This window comes from Arvicanthis niloticus, chromosome 1, assembly GCF_011762505.2.
Source record: "Arvicanthis niloticus isolate mArvNil1 chromosome 1, mArvNil1.pat.X, whole genome shotgun sequence".
Classification (NCBI taxonomy): Eukaryota; Metazoa; Chordata; class Mammalia; order Rodentia; family Muridae; genus Arvicanthis; species Arvicanthis niloticus.
Window position 1 is genome coordinate 85,944,183 of NC_047658.1, and position 13,802 is coordinate 85,957,984.

Consider the following 13,802-nt stretch of genomic DNA (forward strand, 5'->3'; position numbering starts at 1 on the left):
CCTTGGAGGATGAACTGGTAACAGCCAAGGTGGAGAAGGGCACCCTCCAGTGTAGAGTCCTGAGGAAGCTGGTTTGGTGAAGTGTGGGGAGAACGTTGGGAAGATGAGACTGGAGAGCTAGTAGTGAGCAGAAGCCTCAAGTGTCACCGTGCCTGCTAGGATGTCCTCAGTGCAGCTGACAGAAGACACTGGACTATCTAGCAGAGACAATAAAAACATGTTCTCTCCATAACTGAAGTAGAGGTGCAAGAGCTTGGTTTTCTCCCCCACTGGATCACTCGTGGCTCCTTCCCATCTCTCTCCTCTGCCATGTACAGCATTGCTCTCCTCCTGGTCAAAAATGACCACCATGCCACTGGGCAGTCATATCCAAATATTATAACAACCATCCGAAAGCATACCTAGGAGGCTAGTCAGATGGCTCAGAGAGTAAAGTGCATGCCACTAAGCCCAATGACCTGAGATTAAGTCCTGAAATCCACATTATAGAAGGAGAGAACCCATTCCTTCACTCACTGCGAGCAACCAGGTATGTCCACCTGCCTGCCCTCAGGCACCTAGCAGACAGCAGAATACATCTTCACTAGGTACCAAGGTTGGGTACCACAGCTTTCCTATCCTCCCTGTGCGCACAAATCCCTTAGAAAAGGCCAGTGACGCCTCTCCCCATTCTCATTTCCCCTCCACCCCCTCCCAAATAAACCTCCCATGTGAGATCTGTCCTATTGTGTGATTCTGTGGCTTCTGTCCCTTAGATCACAACACTCACCATGTCTACTGGCTCCCACACTTGCACAGTGGCACACATTAAAAAAAAAATAGTAAATAACTAAATACATAATATCCTTTTTAAAAAAAATAAATAAAACCACCTCTCGGAGCTGGGGAGATGGCTCAGTGGCTGAGAGCGGTTACTATACAAACACGAGGGCCTGAGTTGATCCTCAGCGCCTCACATAGGCCTGCAATATCACCACTGTGTTGGGTAGCGTCGGGAGGTTTGTGGGGCTTGCTGGCCACCAGCCTAACTCCAGGTTCAGTGAGAGGCTCTGTCTCAAATGAGAGACTCTGTCTCAAGGGAATAAGGTAAAGAGTGATTGAGTGTCCCCTGGCAATGGGCAAATACTCACCTTGTTGCTCTATCAGTCATGGGCAGAGCAGATGGCAGTCCTTTGTTCATCCTATCTGATTCCTGGCGTAGTGCCCAAAGCTGTTAATATACATATACATACACATGTACATGTATATGTATACACACACACACACACACACGCAGTAGGGAGAGCTGGCCCTGGGGTCATGAGAGCTGATGAGCTGGCCCTGCTCATTACCAGATGTAGCAATAGGGAGAGTAGGCCCTGCACCTCTCCTGGGCAACACAGTAGAGCTGGCCCTGGTGGAGGGGGCACAGGTGAGCCAGCCCTGAGGGTGTAAGAGCAGGAGAGCTGTCCCAGTCTCTCACGCCTGTAATACCTGGGAGAGTGGGCCCCAGGCCTTGACCGAGCAAGGCAATGAAGCTGGGTCCAGAGGCATAGGAGCAGGTAAGCGGCCCTGAGGACAGGAGAACTTACCCTGCATCCTGCCATGGTGCCATTGGCTGGTTTAGACAGAGCAGTGCTGGGGAGCTTGCCCTGGTGGCGCAGATAAGGGAGAGGCAGAGTGATGACCAGCTTAGCTACTACCCAGGCCCAGATTCAGGGCTCTGAGTTGACCCACTCCAAAAATCTATATCATCTGCAGACGGTTGGGACATGTGAAAGTGCCAGACTTTCTGATCTAAAGCTGTAGGATCATTATGATGCAGGGCAACAACGGGAACACCAGGAGTCCCCGTGAGGATCCAATGTTGATGGTATCACAGAAGCCAGGGGAATCGAGCCAGACCAATGACCCATTGCAAGGAACATCTGCAGGTGAAGATATGTAGACAGAGGGATATACCATGGGGCACATACTACATACATATGTAGTAACATACTACACTTTCCATGATGAGATGTTTTTTCTTTTTCTTTTTTTCCTCCCCTTCCCTTCTCCCTCTTGCTCTGGTCCTGCTCGCTTTGGCCCAAAGGTCTTTATTTATTTATTTGTTATATGTAAGTACACTGTAGATGTTTTCAGACACCCATAAGTGGGCATCAGATCTCATTATGGATGATGAGCCACAGTGTGGCTGCTGGGATTTGAACTCATGACCTCCGGAAGAGCAGTCAGTGCTCTTAACTGCTGAGTCATCTCACCAGCCTGAGATGTTTTTCTATACTGTGTGTTTGTGTGTGTGTTTGTGTGTGTGTGTGTGTGTGTGTGTGTGTGTGTGTGTGTGTTTATTTTTGGGGGGAGGTTACAAGAGTGAAGGACAGATGTGAAGGGATGAGATGAGTGGAACTGGGGTGCATAATGTGAAACTCATGAAGAATCAATAAAAAGTTTTTAAAAATTAAAAAAATTAAACATAATGATTTAAAACAAGAGTAGCTGAGTAAGATACTCAGTGTCCTCCCATAACCTCCATGTGCATGGTGTGTGCATGGTGTGTACTCTCTCTCCATACACACATGGAAAATAATATAAAGAAGAAAGAGAAAAAGAAACCTAGCACACCTACCAAATCACACTGGAAGAGGCCCTGTCTTTCCTTCTGTGGCCTGTTGAAAAACAGGAAATTCTTCCAGCCGTTTCATGAATTAGTCACACGGTCACAAGGGACAGCAAAGGACTAGGGAGTGTAGTAATCACAGTAGATGTCATGGATCCTGCTAAAACGTATTTTATCATTATGATAAATAATGAGTCTAAGTATTGAAGGGTAACTGCCAGGCTGTGTCACAGCAGGACACCAACAGAACCCTCACTGCTCAGCCCCATGGTAATTGTAACTCACACAGTTACCAGTGGATGCCTGCATTTACAACTAGATTGTAAGAGCTCTTGGCTTAAAATTTTTGCTTGTGATTTTTTGGAGGCGGGGTAAGAGGTGATTAAGAATACCCTTTTTAAGGGCAGTCTTGCTATGTAGCCTAGGTGATGTCAAACTTCAAACTTTCGATCCTCCTGTCTCAGCCTCTAGCATGTGGGACTGCATGATTTTTGAAAGTTAGAACTGTCTTTTTGTTTTGTTTTATTTAGTTTTTTTTTTTTTTTTTCACTTAAAGATAGGGTTTTGTGTAGCCCAGACTGGCCTAGAACTTCTGGTCTTCCTGACTCCACCCGCTAAGTGCTAGGATTATTGATCTATACCACTGTAGGCTTAGGTTTTTCAAAACCTACTTTAATAAGAGTTCTTAAACCCTTCAACCTCCCTTCTAGCTCACCGCCCACCAAAGGAGGTGGAGAAGGAAGGTTAATAAGAAATGGGGCTTGTGGAGCCGGTTAGAAATAGTTCTCTGAGGCAGCAGAGCAGTCCTCTAGCAAAACACTAACAGGAATCAGTAATCGGCCAGAGTCCATGACGGCAGCAAGAAACCACTGGAATATCAGGAGAAGCTCTTTGGCAAGTTACTCTCTACGAAGTCACAAGCAAAGATCAGCAATGTGATACCAGGCAGACGAACACAAGAGCTCCGTCAGTGAAGACCAGGGAGGTGGAGCAAGGCAAACCTGTGCCAGAGCGTCCTCCCACTGTCTATGGGCTCATATTTATATTCTGTCTTATATTTTTGGTTGTGAGCTTAGCCTTTAACAGCTGAGCCATCTCTTCAGCCCTATATTCTTTCTAAACATCACCCATCCTTTTATGTGTCTGCTTCAGCAAAACATCCTCTTACCTGTGTCTGCTTCAGCAAAAAATCCACTCACTGTGTCTGTTTCAGCAAAACATTCTTTCACCTGTCTGCCCCAGCAAAATATCATGACATAACTGAGTTTCCAAAGATACCAGAAATTTCTACTTCACACCACCATATCCATCACTCTCTATCCTCTCCCTCTCGTCCTTCCTCTTGTAATATGTATACCTGTCTGTCTGCCCGCCTGCCTGTCTGTCTTTCCATCCATCTATCTATCCATCCATCCATCCATCCATCCATCCATCCATCCTCCATCTCCTCATTCTGTAACCCAAGATAGCCTAGGACTTTGCAGACCTGTTCAGTCTTCCCAAGTGCTGTGATTCCAGATGTGAGTTTCCTTACTCAGCTCTCATGTTTGCTGATCAGTAAGTGCCAGAGAAAGAGAAGCCTGAAAGAATGGTTAAGTCTTATCTCAAAAGTCCAGAACAGTACCCTGGATTAATAAGGAGCCTTACCCAAAGTCTGAGTTGCCTGATCTGCATTTTAGAGGCCACTACTGTGAGTTATGCAACCACCATCAGTAAAGGAAAGCTTTGGTCTGAGTAAGTTGAAGAGCCAAGAGAGAACTAACGAGTCTCTGATGTAATTAGGTGCCAATAAAGTGTCACTATATGAATCTAAGCCATGAGAACTACAGTGCAAACACCGCTCAATTAGAGACAAACTCACATGCTCCATCTCATTGACTTTGAATCATTTTATAGACACTAAGTTCCCATCGACATTGTCTGGTGATGTCATGGTGAGAATCCTGACAGTCATTACATTTCGGGCTAGAAATCTAACAGGGTCAAAGAAACTCAGAAGGGAGTGGGACAGAGAACCTCAAAGCCATTGTGCACGAAATTTGCAAATCGAGCATGTCAGATACAAGACCCACCCCCTTCCCTGTCTGTTGGTAGCATTGTGGAGAGAGATGAAAGCCAAACAGGGCATTTCCTCAGTGGGAGGCAAAGTTCTCGTAAGCAGTCCCACATGATGTGTAACTTGTTCAGGTCTCTCCTGCAGAACAGTCTTACAAAGCAGCTTCTGTCTTCATCACTACTTTGCAGGTGGGAAAACTGAGGCCCGGGCAGGCTGTGTTCATTGCCTGGGATCCTCCAGCCTGCAGTGGAAGAGCTGAGATTTGAACCCTTGCCTCCCTCGACACCATACACATTGCTTCAGGTTTGTTGCTTCCCAGATTTCCCACTTTGTGTTTTGATGACTTTTTTTTTTCATAGTCTGGTGCAAAATAAAACATACAAAGAGAAATTTCCTGTGATGGTTTGTATATGCTTGGCTGAGGGAGTAGCACTATTAAGAGGTGTAACCTTTTTGGAGTAGGTGTGTCACTGGGGGGTGTAGGCTTAAAGACCCTTATCCTAGCTGACTTCAGAACAAGATCTAGAACTCTCAGTTCCTCCAGCCTCATGTCTGCCAGGACACTGCCATGCTCCCACCTTGATGATAATGGACTGAACCTCTGAACCTGTAAGCCAGCCTCAATTAAATGTTCTTTATAAGAGATTCCATGGTCATGGTGTCTGTTCACAGCAGTAAAACTCTAAGTCAGTTCCATTTATAGTGGAGTCTTATCTCAGAAGACAGAGACATTTCAAATCCAGCACTTAGCAAAAGAAAACTGAATTAAGTTCGGATTGTCTTCACTCTGTGGGCAGAGACGTCTGCATGACATGCTCATTAGAACCACTGCCCAGCTGGCTTGTGCGTGTGTTCCATTATCTGTTTCACTTCTAAATTCTATGAACACGTGGTAGAGTGCAGTGGGAGGCCGGCTGCAGTGTTGGAGGTGACTGCGCTGAATGAATGGTGCACAGAGGGAAAGAAGGACAGAGGATAGAAGATAAAACAAGCTAAACTCGATGCATTGCTGAGCTCCAGGTGGTTTGGACACAGGGCCGACAGCCTGGCTCTGTTTCTCTGCTGTTCGAGAGGCTTTTAAATGTGATGTTGAGAGGGAAATAATACACTTAGGATTCTCTTCAGAAGCTGCCGACATCCGTTCTCTCGTTGGCTATGGCAGTCAGATTCTCTGGTATGGAAACCAAATTCTCACTGAGCATTTGATGATCCCAAGAGACCAAGGTGGTGTGAGTGATTCATAGCTGCTCTGGAAGTGGTGGAGCTCTAAGATTTTGAGGATGGATTAATGCCTCCTCTCTAGAATGGGCCCTGTAATTTATCTTAAGCACAAACACAAACATAGAGAACAGAGGGACTGGGGTAAAAGGGAGAGGGAGGGGGAGGGGAGAGGGAGAGAATGAATCACTGGGTACCCCCACCCCACACCTATCTATGTGAGAATCCACTGAGCTGTGAATGCCTCACAGTGAGGACAACCAGAGCTGAAGTCCACCGACTGACTCCCTAACCTACCATCAGCTGTCTGTTATCTGCCAGTAGAACTGGAAGGGGCAGGGCCTTGACTTACTGTTCCTACTGCTGGGGTAAAATACCCTGACAGAAGCAACTTAATGAAGGGTTTATTCAGACTCACAATTCTGGGCTTCAGACCTTCATGGGGGAAGTCAAGACAGCCAGGAACTGAGACAGATGGTCACATGGCATCCTTACAGGAGACTGCAGTCCTTGGCATGGTGCCACTTACAGTTAAGGTGGGTCTTCCTATCCAGTCTAGAAGCTGTCTCACAGACACACCCACAGGCCAACCTAACCTAGACAGACCCTCACAGGGTCCTCTTCCAGGTCAGCCAAGTTCACCATCAAGATTAACTATTACAGGCCCTGAGGAACAACTCAAGGCTATAGAATAGCCTGAAGTTCTCCCCCGTCCCTCCCTCCTTCCCCTCTGTCCCTCCTTCTCTTCTCCTTTCTGGCCACAAAAATAAGAAGTTTAGACCTGCCACAGGCTGCCACTGTGATCCGTGGCTGCAGGCCGAGAGCATCCAAAACTGTGAGCCACAAGAAACATTTTTCTGTTTGTAAGCTGACTGCCTCTAGTCTTTGCTATGGTAAAGAAAAGCAGACCCACGTGTGACTAGTACTTAATGATTTCCAGTTTCCTTCACTGTGTCCCTAGAAACAACTTTCCACTGAGATCCATGAGAGAAATGGGATGGTGTGTCCCAACCTTGGGAACAAGTCATTCAAGTGCATAGGTTCCTGAGAGGCCCCACGACATTACATCTCAGTGTGTTGGATAGTTTTATGTCAACTTGACACAAGCTAAAATCATCTGAAAAGAAGAAATTACAGTTAAGAAAAGGCCTCCATAAGATCAGGCTGCAGGTAAGTCTGTAGGGCACTTCCTTATTTAGTGATTGATGGAGGGGGGCCCAGCCCATTGTGGGTAGTGCTATCCCTGTGTTGGTGGTCCTGGGGTCTATAAGAAAGTAGGCTGAGCAAGCCGTGGGAGCAACACAGTAAGCAACATTCCTCTATGGCTTCTGCATCGGCTCCTGCCTCCAGGTTCCTGTCCTGTTTGAGTTCCTGCCTTGACTTCCTTCAGTGATGAAAAATGATCTGGAAGTGTTAGCCAAATAAACCCTTTCCTCCCCAACTTGCTTTTTGGTCATGGTGTTTTGTGACCCATAGAAACCCTAACCAAAACACTAGGGAATTATTTCAAGGGCACCTTGCTGGTGTAGAAACTTGCTCTGCCCTGTCCCCCTGCCACCCCCAGTAACCTGGGCTGAGTGCACAGTTCTCACTTGCTCCCACACATGTGTTTTTTTTCCTCTGGAAAGTTTGAATCTGTTACAGTCTCAAATGTTTTCCCTGGAGCAACTGTTTACCCTGTCACAAACAGATCCAATTTCTTCCAGTACCAGCCTCTCTCACAATCACTCCTGAAGGCCTTGGCCCTTCTCTCTCACCTCCCAACGCCTGCCTGTGCTATAGGGTTAGTGGAAATAAGATACCCAATGTTGACAGCCACGATGCCAGACTTGCTCATGGCCACTTCAGCTGCCCAGACCCTAAGCACCTTGTCTGTCATTTCCAGCTCCAGCCATCAGCCTGAAAAACATCAAGCTGTCTTTGTGCACCATCCACTTGCACACAGAGGCCCTGCAGGTTTCCTCCTTTGTGGAGGGCACACTGTGAGGAAGAAGAGGTGAATTTGGGCTGTCTTTTTATAGCCCTCTGCAAAGGTCAGGCTTTGTTTTGTAGCCGGAAAAGGCCCACACCATACTGTGTGCATAAAAGGGATGGATTATCAGCCTGCCTTCCCATCAGGCCTGTGATGAGCACATAATCTACCTCTTTTTCTTGGGCAAAATCACCTAAGGTTCAGCTTGATGAATTTTATTTCTGACTGTGCATGAAGGGTTACCCCAATACAAGTATCCTTTAGAGAGCAATGTTAGCCAGTTTTCCATGATAATCACAAAACACCAGGGAAGGTCAGCTCACAAAGTCAAAAGGTAAATTTGAGCTCACAGTTTTAGAGTTTTAGACTGTGGCCAACTAGTTGGTCCTCATTTCTTTCAAGTTTGTGGTGAGGCCGCACATCCAGGAAGGAGTAGGAGAGCAGAAATGATCGTCTGGTGCAGGGTGGGGGTTGGCGGGTGTTAGAACAGTGGTGAGGAAGGGAAAAGGAGTGGGGTGTGTGTGTGTGTGTGTGTGTGGTCTTCTCTAAGGATACACCCCTAAACACAGATAGGCCTCCAGCTATGCTCCACCCCTTAAAGGTCCTGCTGTGCCTGGAAAATAAGGTATATAGTATTTGAGGACTTTTATCCAAACCCTAGTGAAGACTAGGAAGGTGAACCTGCTTAACAGTCATCTTGGATGCCCAGCCTGTGTCATGCATGATATAAAATGGGTGTTTGATCCACACGAGTAAGACATAACATGTAAAATGGCTTCAGTGACCCACAGCCATGTGGAGGAACGGAGAAGGACAGCCTATGTGTCCAGAGTTCCGTGAGCAGGCCATTCCTGTCCCCTGGAGGATTTTTGCTTACTGACAGGCTGGCAGATGATCCCTGCAGTATTGTGGCTGAACATTCTGACTGACTCTCCTCACTGTGTCGTCCTCTGTTCTAGATGCTTAGAACACACTCAGTTAACAAAGATCTCACTATCATTCAGATGATGTTTACACTTAAGAAATTCTACATGGACCATAAAATCTATTGTCCAAACTCAGATTTGACAGGGAAAGTGGTTACAAGGATAACTGAGTTAGGACAACAGACCAAGCCCACAACTGTCCCACACAAATCACAGTGAATAGATGTGTGTACATTCAAGTATAGACATGTACATGTGTGAACATGTAATACCCCAGGACGCAAGTGAATGTTGTATTAGTTACTTATGATTGCTGTGATTAAAAAAAAACAACAACAAGACACTTGACAAAAACAACCTACGGAAGGCTTCTTTCAGCTCACGCTTGTGGAGAATCCACAGCTAGGTGTGGTAGCCTCTGTCTGTGGTGAGATAGATGAGATGCAGTTTCCCATAGCATATTGGGTAGGAAGCAGAGAGCAAAGCCAGAATGGAGAGGGAACTGGGGGGAGGGGGGATGTGCAGTTACGGCTGCCCAATTCCCAGGCAGCTCCACAGCCTTCAGACACCGCCAACAAGCTGGGAACTGAAAGCACAGCCTGTGAGCCTGCAGAGGACACTTCAGATTTAGGGGTGATGGAACCCCACCCCCTCAAAATCAATCCCCTCTCATTGCCTTGTGGCTGCTACAGTGTATATGATACCTTTGCCACCTACTCCCTGTCACAGACCCACAACAGTGGAGCCAGACAGACAGAGTGAGCTGTCTGAGACTGTGGGCCAACCGTTCTTCTATTTGATGGTTTCAAGTATTGTGTCACAGTGACCCCATCCATCTTCCTTCTAATCAAGGCCCGATTTGGAGTAATGGCCTTTTATGGGGCACTTTCTGGTCTTTTCCTTTGGACATCATAACGCCTTTCAAACACTTAATATGGACAGCAACATCTTTCCTCTTTGTCTGATTATGTAGACGCAAAGTAAATTTTATGTCCTGGATTCTTGGCCACCACCAATAACTTCCTATGTCCTGATTCCCATTCAAGAACCCTCTCACTCAAAGGTTTCCACGATCCTCTGATGCATGAGTGAAGTCATTAGGAAATGGGACAATTCTGGAAGGGTGTGGGATAGTGCCTTTCTGGGTTGAGGATGACCCTTTAAACCCTTTCTACCTGCCCAAAAAAAATTAAAACTAAACTTGAGGAGGCAATATTTCAGTTTGAAAGATGAATTCACCCTGTGTGTGGGGCTGCAGGCAAGGTGGAAGGTGAACCTGGCTCTGGTTAAACACTCAGACTTTCGTTCCTTTGCAGGGGCTCCGTCTGGCACAGGGCAAATGCTAACTAAATGCTTTTGCATTAAAAAAAAAGCTTTCTATACCCCAAACCAGTCACTTCCTACCTTGTATCTGCCCTGGATCTTGATGCCATTCCTGGTCACTCTGCTGAGGCTCACAGCTGACTCAGTTTCCCTATAGGGTCTGTGGTCAGAGTTTCCAGGGACTCGGAACCAACAGAACGGAGAGGAGAGGAACAGAGAGAGAGAGAAAGAACAGAGAAGGAAAGAGAGCAGGAAAGAGGGCAGGGAAGAAAATAGAGAGGAAAGAGAGAAGACAGGAAGAAAGGAAAGGAGAGAAGGAGAGATAAAAAGAATGGATACATGATGGATCGATGATAGATAGACAGACAGACGGACGGATAAGTGATAGAGGAATAGATAGGTGATAGGTCTCTGGTTGTCGGGGTGGGGGCTCTATGTTGCCCTAGCTCCTTCTGCTTCCTGACCACCAGGATGTGAACTGCTCAGAGCTCCCTTGCCCCAGGATGAACTGACAGTGCTGAAACTGTAAGCCAAAATAAGCCTGTCCTCTCTCAGTGTACATCTACTGAGTAACAGGAAGAGTGACAAGCCAAGTCACACACACAGATCAAGCTGTCCCTGGATAAAGGGACCTTCAGGCTCTTCCTTTAGCAGAGCTCTTAATTTCCTACTAGGCAATAAGGTCAGAATTCTGTGGCCCTTCTAAACGGTACAGTGAATTCACATTCAAAAATGATTTTATTCCACAGCCTCCAGACAAGATGTCCCTTTAACTCAATTATTCCTTTAATTCCTTTAATGGCCACATGGCCTTATTTACACACACACACACACAGACACACAGACACACACACACACACACACACACACACACACACACACTGCATCAGCAAGTAAGCATAGAGAGGCTGAATCTCTCAACACAAATTTTCATGTTGGGAGGAAGCTATTTCAGAGTTAGGCTCTGAAAATACTAAACAAAAGATTTCCCCCACCCCAAGCAGAAAGGGGGGCAGGGGAGCCAGGCCACTCACCATTGTCTCTGCCTGGTGAAGACATATAGCTTGAAATGTATTTCCAGCTGTTGAGGCACTAAAAGGGCTGGAGAAAAATAGCAAAAACAGGCCCCTTCTTAGCGGGAAAACGGGGGAAGTCGGACAGTGGGACCTTGCCTCAGCCAAGAAAGCGGGCTGCAAGGCCAAGGGAAGGTGTTCATGGAGGGCAGCCTGCAGCGGTCCTGGAATTAACCGTTACTTCTCAATCTGGCTTGTACTTCTGAGCTCCCATATGGGGTTTTTTAATATATTCATCCTCTAGGCCTGACCTGGGAGTCTCTGCTTCAGTAGGCAGAGGAGAGAGTTCACCTGTTGATTCTGATATGTCAGTTCAGTTAAACACACACATACACACAGAGAGAGAGAGAGAGAGAGAGAGAGAGAGAGAGAGAGACAGACAGAGAGAGACAGACAAAGAGACAGAGAGACAGAGAGACAGAGAGACAGAGGAAGCACATGAATATTCTGTGTAACCCTAAGGAGAGGAATAGACTTTTATAGGTAGCTGTGATGGTTAATATTGTCAATAGCTCCTGGAATCACTGAGGAGACAAGGCTCTGGGCACGCTTGTATGGTTGAGCTTCTAGGTTGGGTTAGCCTCTGGGCATGCTTATGAGGAGCCTTCCTGATTGTCCGGTCCATGGGTTGGAGTCCTGCAATGAGTAAGGAGAGTGAACAGTGGGCAACAGTGGGCAGCTCTGTTCTTGCCAGCAGGTGCAATGGGACCATCCAGCCACCTCCAACTCCACTGCCAGGCCTTCCCCATCATGATGGACTATACTGTCAAACTCTGAGCCAAAATAAATCCTTTCTCCCCTATGTTGCTTTTGTTGGGGTATTTTTATCATCACAGCAAAGAAAGTACCTAAGACAGAAAGCAGAATGAAGAACTGAGAAAATCTCAAAAAACAAACCAAAACAGAAACACAAAAGCAAAAAACAAAAACAAAAACAAAACAAACAAACAAACAAAAACAACCAAAAAAACCCCAAAACAAACAAACAAAAAGGCACTTGAGAAGAGAAAGGTTGAGGCACAGATATGGGGCTAGCAAGCTCAGCCACCCCTGGATTGGGGGTTGGGGTGCTGATGGGCCAGAGGACTAACCCCCAGCCCAGGGGATCCTTCCTTCCCTTCAGACTCTCAGGGGACGTGTTCCCCAGCTCAGGAGGGTCATACCAACTTGCAGCTACTGTGTCCTCCACATTGAGTCTTTCGAGTCCACCTTGTTTACCTTCAATTCATTTATAGATGTGGGCCAAGAGCCCACAACTCCAGGTGCTGGGAGATCAGAAAAAGGCGAGTACTGAACAGGCCAGATGCTGGGGGACAGGGGAGATGGGGGGGGGGGTTTCAGGTAAGCGATAAGAATGAGGGAAGTTACAGAGGCAAGCATAGAATGGAGGGTAGCTGAGTCCATGTATGGGACAGAATTTAATGTGAGAGTCGGGGCTGTGCAGGAAGAGCAGGGTCCATCAGGTGCTGCTTAGTGCTGGAAGCTGGCACCTCGCAGGGAAATCCTGGACAGGGAGGGACTGACTGGCCGCTCCCATATCTCATCTCTCTCCCTTTTCTGAGAAAGCAAATAAATCCATCAGGACAAAGACACTGAAGCTATGTGGGCAGTGCCACCTGGAACACTCCAGCTCCCCTTCCCATCTGGCAATGCTCAGGTGTGGCATCTGGGGATGCTTTCCTTTTGCAGCAGAGATTCAAGGTGGCCATTGCCAGGGCCAAGTAATCCACCTTGTGGCAGTTCTTTGACTCTCCGGTGTGTCTTCACCCCAACAGCCTGTAGGCGGCCACACTCCCTCCTCAGGCTTTGCTCGGTTCGCGCGCGCCCTCTGGAGGCCACCGGCGTCGTGGGCCGTTCCTCGGGGAGGCGTCCAGGCGTGGTCCTGTGGGGCTCTGACTATGGGCCCTTGAGCAACAGACAGCCTTGAGGGGCACTGAAAGACCAGCTGTAAAAGGCCGGTTTTATGTGTTTACTCATTGGTTTCACTTTCTCTGAGTAGTGCTCCCTTACCCCCAAATCAAGGTTCAAGCTGGGTTATACAGGTATTTGCAAGGTCCTGGGGTGAGGCTCAAAGAGAGTGTGGTCTCCAACAGAGTTAGACTCTTGCACCATAGGGGCTGGACATGCAGTTCCATAGTTTTGCTCCGCAGTAAGGCCCAGCTCTGTAATCAGCAGTCACCAATAAAAAACCCCACCTCAAGCTACAAGTTCAGGTGGTCCCCTGAAGCAACAGGGCCAAGCAATAGAGAAACAGATTCACAGAGAGCCAGTAGTTACGCTGTCAGTCTCCACCCAAATCCACACAATCACTCCACCCAAGTCTAGCATGGTCAACCAAGGAACCGATTGGGAGTACACCACTGAGGAAAGTCTCTCAGGATGAAACCATTAACCCGGGACGGTAAGTACTACCAAGCAGAGACTACCAAGGAACCTGTGAGGGTCCTGGAAACCACACCTGGCCAGGATGAAGATTCTGACTGGGGTGAAGGAGCAGCCCCAAGCTGTATTTGCCACCTGCTCTCAGGTTGGTACCACTGCTGTTTAGAGTAGTGAAGGAACACCGGCATGCAGAGAAACCCAGCTCAGCCCACCCGCAGAAACACAGTGCTTGCAGAGACAGCTCCTCCGTAACCCT